Here is a 7,418-nt window from a genome sequence, read left to right as displayed (position 1 = left end):
GCCTTGGGGCCAAGAATCTCCTTCCTTCCCCGTTTCCAGACCCACAGCTTTCTCGCCTCACTTCCTCTCTTGATTTCCTCTGGGGGTCTGGGACCACCCCCTGGGCGCTCCTTTGCTGGGATGGACTCCATCTGGCGTCCCTGTGCCCCCTCACTCACTCCTCCTCCATTCTGAACAGGAAAGGGGCATGGGAACAGGCCACCCCGTTTTCCCCCACTGGCTCTGCGATGCCCAGCCTCGTGCGGTTCTGGAAGCAGGGCTCACCGAGCTCCCCCATCCTCACTCCCCTCCCTGCTCCCTGGCCCCAGGCCCGTGGCGCCCTCCTGTCTTCTTGAGTCTAGACCACGCGTCTTGGCAAACCGTGGCCTGCGGGCCACATTGACCTGCCCTCTAGTTTGGGGAGTGAGGTTTCCTTGGGCACACAGCTATGCCCGTCCAGACACGGTGACTCTGGTTCACGGCAGAGTTGAGTAGGTGCGACAGGGACCATATGGCCCTCGGCACCTTAAATATTCATCATCTGGCCCATCGCAGAAAAAGCGTGCCGGCCCCTGGCCTTCCCCTGCCCGTCTCACCCCAGCCTTCAGGCTCCATCTCCCGCCAGAAGGAACTCTCAGACCCCCAATCTGTTCTTCCCTCAGCCCAGAAGCCCCTGCTCTCCGTGGCCCAGCTCCCGTTTGCCCTCATGGTGCAGATCTGGGTCTGGCCCTCTGCCACCTGCCCGGGGTGGGGCCCCCTCACCTGGACACTGCTCCATGAGACGGGATGCTCCCCGCCAGCGGGCATGGCCGGGGCACGCAGGAGGAGGGGGTGTCGGCAGTGGTCACGGAGCCCCGCAGTCCTGGGAGGGGGCAGCAGGGCAGGTGGTAAGGAGAGAGGGATCAAAGGCTGCACCCAGACACCTGCGGCATCGGTGTCTACACAATTTAGACCCTGGGCCTCAGACCCCTCCCAGGGACCCCGTGCCAAACACAGAGCCCTCCAAATTAGCTACAAGAAGCCTGTCTCTACCCTGTGGTCCTGAGCTCAGACCAGCAGCTGTGTGGTTAACTCTGGGGGGCTTGGGGGACACGGCGCAGAAGATAAGGTCCAAGACCAGCCATGGGGCAGGAGGGAGGGGGACCAGGAACATTCCACAACATTCCTTCTGCCACGTGGTTGGAGGTGCTTGTCGGCCCCTTGGTGAGAAGAAAGTGAGTGCTTCTTTCTGAAACCTCCGTAGAGATGCCTGGAGACCAATCCAATCGATATGCACCGAGAGTGTGGCTGATATGGCTGCAGACGGGGCTGGCCCTTAAACTCGTTCTTTTGTGCTCATGACCCCAGGGATGTGGGCATCCAAGGGACCCTGGATGGTGGGCTCCACCTGCCCATGGCTCAGTCAGTCCTAGATGGGGATTCTGAGAGGGACGGACCCTTAGCCCCTATGGCCTCCTCTGTGCCAGGGAGAGAGAGAAGTCACTGCCAGCCCGGGGGAGAGACTGTGCTGCTGTTGCCAGATCAGCAATAAGAATACAGACAGCCAGTTACCCTTGAATTTCCAATGAACAATAAATAATGTCTCGGTATATATATGTCCCAAATATTGCATGTTTCTCAGAGACTCACATGTAACTCTTGTATTTTATCTGGCAACCCTGCAAGAAAGGCCAAGTTCTGACCATGATCCTGGCCATTTGGGGGAACTTTTGTGGTGGGAGAATAGCCTCCCCCGCCCCCTGCCCCCCTGCCTGCTGGCCGCCCCCTCTGTCACCTTGGCCGTGAAAGGACCACTTTGCCTCTCACTCACAAGTGCTTTTCTCTGCTGGGCACTCTCTTTCCTGAAATAGCAACTCTTGAAAATGTGCTGAGCTGGGGGCCCTGGGCCCAGCTCCCTGCCCTCTGCGTCCCCATTGGCCCAGGGAGGGGCTCCTCTTCCTTTGAGTTCTCCTCCAAATGAAAGGCTTGAGTGGGCTGGCTCTGGTCCCTTCCCACTGCAGCTCTGGGAGTGGATGCACGGTCCAACCCTGGAGGGGCCTCAAGGGTCCTCTCCAAGGGAGGTCTGAGGGTTACATCCCCCAGCAGCTCCCAGACCCTCACCATCAGATCTTGCAGTCCTACGTTCACAAGATGTCTGAGTTGCGAGGACCCCCAGGCCGCGCCAATCCAGATGCGGCAACCGAGGCCTGAGGCAGGGATGTGACGCAGCAGAGGCCTCCGTGAGATGCTGGTGGACCGGAGGGGCCTCTGGGTGGCTATGCAGAGGGGCTGGCCCATCCCCTGGCAGTACAGGCAGTTGAAGGGGGCTGGTTCTTCACTCTCCGAGGTTGGTGGAAGGTGTCGGGTACCATCTTGGTGGGTCCGGAGGTCTCAGGCCAGAATATCTGCCATTTTTTTAGAGGGACCGTAGGGCATGGACCCCCTACCAGAGTGACCAAGGCTACAGACCCCGCTATGGACTGTAGCCTTGGTCACTCTGGGACCTTGTCTGCCAGCTCTCTGTCCACTCCGGCCCCAGGCCCTTGGGCACCCAGGATGGCCACTGGGGGGCAGTGTGAGCCAGGACACCTGGCAGGGATCCACCCGGAGGTGCTGGCCAGCCAACCCTGTCCAGAAGGGAGACAGCCTGGGCAGGCGAGAGGCCCCCCTCCGTGGTCAGCCCAGGACCCCGGTTGTCCTGCCCCAGAGGGCTTGGGGCCAGGGCTCTGCCTGGGACTGGGAATTTCCCCATTATCCGTGATCACAGCCCCTCCTCATACACAATCACACACACACAGAGTGCACACGCACACCCCCCCACACACACAGGCCTGGGTGGGCTGCAGAGGCACCAAATACCCTCCTGGGAATACAGGGGCTGTGACTTTTCTGTTTGTTTCTCCCCTTCTGGGCAGCCCAGCTGGGGGCCCTGGGACAGGCCCTACTGCTTGATGGGGGGCCACCCCCTTGTCAGGGCCCACCCCCGGGCCCCGCCTTTCCGGGAAGCCCCTTGTCCAGCCAGACTGCATCCTCTGGGTCCTGGGCCCCCTGCCCCCTCATGGCTCGGACCTCCACCACATTGTCCTCTGCAAGGCTGAGCCCACCCTCTCCGGGATTCTCTGCTCCCGCTACGACCTCACTGCCACCCCAATCCCATACCCTGCTGCAGGAGGCTGTTCAGCTCTGAGTTCAGACAAATGTAGTTACAGCTTCCGCTCACAGAAGCATGCCTGGTGGGCCGGGGTCCCAGGGGGTGAGTGAAGGAGGTCAGGCCCCATTCTGGTCCCCCCACGGGGCGGCCATGGGGAGCCGCGGGGCCTCAGGCTCAGCCCCTCCTCTTCTGTACGTGGGGACCAGTTAGCACCGCCCACCCCGCCCCGGGGTTGCTGTGAAGATCAGTTTGTATAAAGCACGTAGCACAGGGTGGGCATTCAAATCTGCTGGCCCCTTTCCATAGCGCACCCCAGGAAGGGGGCAGCAAGGTCCCAGGGGACCCTTACTGCTATCAGGCTAAGCGGTCTACCCCCATCCCCCGAGCCCTGAATTATTAATGCAGTAACCCAGACTGATGTTTTCTTTCAAGATGCCACTCTGAGCTCCTCCATCCCGAGACACTGTCGATGTGATGTTTTCAATTTTCCCAGGCCTCCGCCTGGCAGGAACCTCCCCAGGGCTCTGATCCTTTGCCATCAATCTTTTTCACCAAGATTCAGTCCCAGTTCTGGGTGGGCTCAGAGAGGAGGGGCGCCCCGCGGCTTGACACAGGGAGGGGGCGGGCGAGGGGCCTCCCCCCGCCCCCAGGGAATGCCCACCAGGCACCCTTTGCCAGCAGTCCCCCACCTCAGGGCAGGAGCCAGAAGGCGCTGAAAGGAGCTGTTTGGGTGGGGAGGGGCGAGGGAGGTCTGTGTGGGCTCCAGGGACCTCAGATCCCCTCGGGGGGCGGGTTTGCAGGGAGCCCTTGAGGACAGGGGCGCATTGCGGCTATCATTTTGCCGCAGCTCTGAGAAGTGCCGCAGTTCTCTTGGGCTTTGCAAGCTCTGCTTTCCAGCTGCCAGTATTTTTTGACAGTGAGGCGCAGCTTTTCCCAGACTCTGGCTACTGGGGCTGAGAATGCGGCTCGACACGGGATGAGAACAGCCCCCGGAGCCATTACCGCATCCACATTAATCACCGGTGATGGCTCGGGGAGGGACTGGCCTCCCATTAGACAGCGCTCTCGTGCTCTGCGCGTGCAGGCGTGTGTGCATGTGTGTGACCACGGGTGCACACGTGTGAGCACATGCGCGTGTATGTGTATGAGCGTGGGCATGTGCTTTATGTGTGAGTGTGAGTGTGTGCACACGTGTGTGTAGGAATGTGCTTTGTGTGAGCACGTGTGTGTGAGTGTGTGAATGCATGTGCCCGCGCACAGGGGTGTGTGTGCCAGCACCTGCCCGTGTGAGCAGGCATGCATAGGTGCACTGCAGTTGCCCGCTGGCAGCATGTCACAAAGCATTCCAGGTTGCCGGAAATAAGCAAGGGAAGTGGGCTGAAGAACTCAAACAGGTATTGTTTTGAAAGTTTCTTTTCCTTTCCTTCTCACAAGCTAAGCCTTGCTTCTGTGGACTTGGCCATTTCCGCTCCATGGTGGCCCTGGCAACGATGTTTACCGGCCCCACGGTGAGGACTGGTGGCTGGTTTCAGGGTAGTTGCTGAAAGGTTTGACAGGCAGAAACATCCCCCTGTCTACAGTTTTCATTCTGGTCCCAAAGCCTCTAGCCAAGGCAACTGACACTCAATCATCATAATAAATGAGCCTCATGTTTATGTAGGATCTCCATTCAGGATACCGTTACCTTGTTGGAAGCCGGGGGTGGGTGAGCTGGTGCACGTCCTGCGTGGGTGAAAGCCAGAAGAGCCACCATCATGCTGTGTGACCTAAGACCTGCCACCCACCCTCTCTTGGCTTCTTTTGTCACCCAGAACGAAGGCCTGGGGCCAGGCATCTCTTTAGGGTCCAAGTTCCGTGAGTCAAAAATTCCCTCTGGAGTGTGGATCCATGCATCCTCCCTCCAAAGACAGCATCCACTGCAGGTTCTGAATGGACGTGACCTTAGGAGAAGAGAAGGAGGGGGAAGTGGAGGGTCTGCTCTTGGGACTGGGGGGCCATGTGGGATTTGGGGGCAGTGGTTGGGTCTGTCCATTCTTCAAACCCTGCCTTAGTCTGTCATACAGAGTGACGTAAGTCAGAAAGAGAAAAACAAATACCGTATGCTAACACATATATATGGAATCTAAAAAAAATAAAAGGTTATGAAGAACCTAGGGGCAGGACAGGAATAAAGACACAGATGTAGAGAATGGACTTGAGGACACAGGGAGGGGGAAGGGTAAGCTGGGACGAAGTGAGAGAGTGGCATGGACATATATACACTACCAAATGTAAAATAGATAGCTAGTGGGAAGCAGCTGCATAGCACAGGGAGATCAGCTCGGTGCTTTGTGTCCACCTATAGGGGTGGGATAGGGAGGGTGGGAGGGAGATGCAAGAGGGAGGGGATATGGGGATATATGTGTACGCATAGCTGATTCACTTTGTTATACAGCAGAAACTAACACAACATTGTAAAGCAATTATACTCCAATAAAGATGTTTAAAAAAACAAAAAACAAAAAAAACCCTGCCTTACTTGAAGGATGACATCAGCCTCCAAGCAAGATATAGCAAAAATGAGTGAAATGCAAACACGCAGAAGTTTCCAGGTTAGAGGAAATATAAATGACAATAGGAATTGAACTACAAGGAGAAAAGTGGAACATGAATATGCAGGCCAGTAGGTCCGGCACAGAGACTTTGGTTGGAGTCTTCAATTTGGCTCCGAGATTCCTGGCAGCCAAAGTGAAAATGGAAATAGGATCAGTTCGATTGTCTTCACTATCCCTTAGGGAAAGCCTTCCCTCCTTTCTTCCCATCAAGTCACACGGGGATTGTGTGAGACCCCTGGGGAAGGCAGATAAGACCAATCCATCAGCCTGGAGATGACTGTCCCAAGGGTTGACCAGAGCAGTCCCTCTGCATACCTGTGTTAGGAAAATGCTCCATCAAAGGTGGTGGTCATTCAGTGCTCTGGAAAGCATACAGATTTTTCCAGCCTTGGCTCTGAAAGATGCTTTTCCCATGAGGCTCCATCTAGGTGGCCCAGAAATGAAAAATGGATAATGTCCCCAAGAACATCTGGACAGCAAATGCCATGACAAGTCTCATAAAACTGCTCCTTGTAACCACTCCTGGTGAAAGCTGAGGGCACGTCTCCAAACCACAGAGCCTGCAGGGCGACACTGAGCTTCAGACAGTCATGCCTGAGGATGGAGCTGGGTGCAATGCCACCTGCAGCATGTGGCAGGTCACTGTGCCTTCACTGAGCACCTACTGTGTGCAGGACCTGGGGAGGAGATTATGTCCACAGCCCCGTTCCATTGGCTGTATCAGCCCACTTTACAGATGAGGCTCCTGAGGCTCTCAGAAGATCATAGCGCCATAGGTGGCAGGATATCCAGGGCTCTGTAACCACCACCACCCCCGCCAGTTCTATGATTCTTCCCTCCTGTGTCCCCCTAGACTTAGCAGTGATTCTGGGGTACACCGCTCAGGCTGTGGTTCCAGGGCTCTTTGACTTGCTGAAGATGGCAGGCGAGGAGATTCTTGCCACTACTGGTCATGGGTAGGTACCTCCGTGGCCCAGGCCCAGCAGTGGCTTCAGTGGGAGGGGAGGTGGCTCTGAGCCGGGCAGCCCTGTCCTGGGGCCGAGCGTGTCACCTGTCATGGGTGGGAGTTCTGCGGGTGGATCTGGGAGTGACAGAGCTCCACTTGTCAGCTCAGCCTCAGAAAGGGCTGTGGGGCAAACGTGACTAGATTACATGGAAGAGTGCAGGGACCCCTAGGAATGTGCTGGGGGGGCAGGAACCTGCCTGGGGAGTCGGGGGCGGGGGGGACACTCTGGTCCACACCCTCTGGGTAGGGGCCGGGGGCGGGGCTGGGAAGCAGCCGTGGATGGCTCGTGGGGATGAGAAGAGTTTGCCAGGCCAGCAAGTAAGGGGGAAAGCAATTTCCAGACGGAGACAGGGAAGGTACTGTGCCCAAAGGCAGCGGGGGCGGCGGGGGGGAGCGCCGAGGGTGATCACGGGCTCGGGGTGGGCGGCACTGCAACAGAACGAGTGGGGGGTGGGAGAGAAGCTGAGGGGGAGGCGGGGGCCTTGTGGGCCTGGCTGAGGGGTCCTCAGGCTCTAGTCCTTGAACCTGGGGGTCCACACGTGTATTCTTGGAGGCCTATGAGTCCCCACGGTAGAGACTCAGTCCTGACATCAAATCAGCAGCAGCTGACTCACCAATTCACTTGGAACGAGGTGGGTGATTTTACTTACCGGAAGTTCTCCGTGGATTTTTCCCTTAGAGAAAGAGATTAAAGCAAGACAAACAAAAC

Source organism: Eubalaena glacialis, chromosome 2 (assembly GCF_028564815.1).
Source record: "Eubalaena glacialis isolate mEubGla1 chromosome 2, mEubGla1.1.hap2.+ XY, whole genome shotgun sequence".
Taxonomy (NCBI): domain Eukaryota; kingdom Metazoa; phylum Chordata; class Mammalia; order Artiodactyla; family Balaenidae; genus Eubalaena; species Eubalaena glacialis.
Note: the sequence above shows the minus strand (reverse complement) of the source record.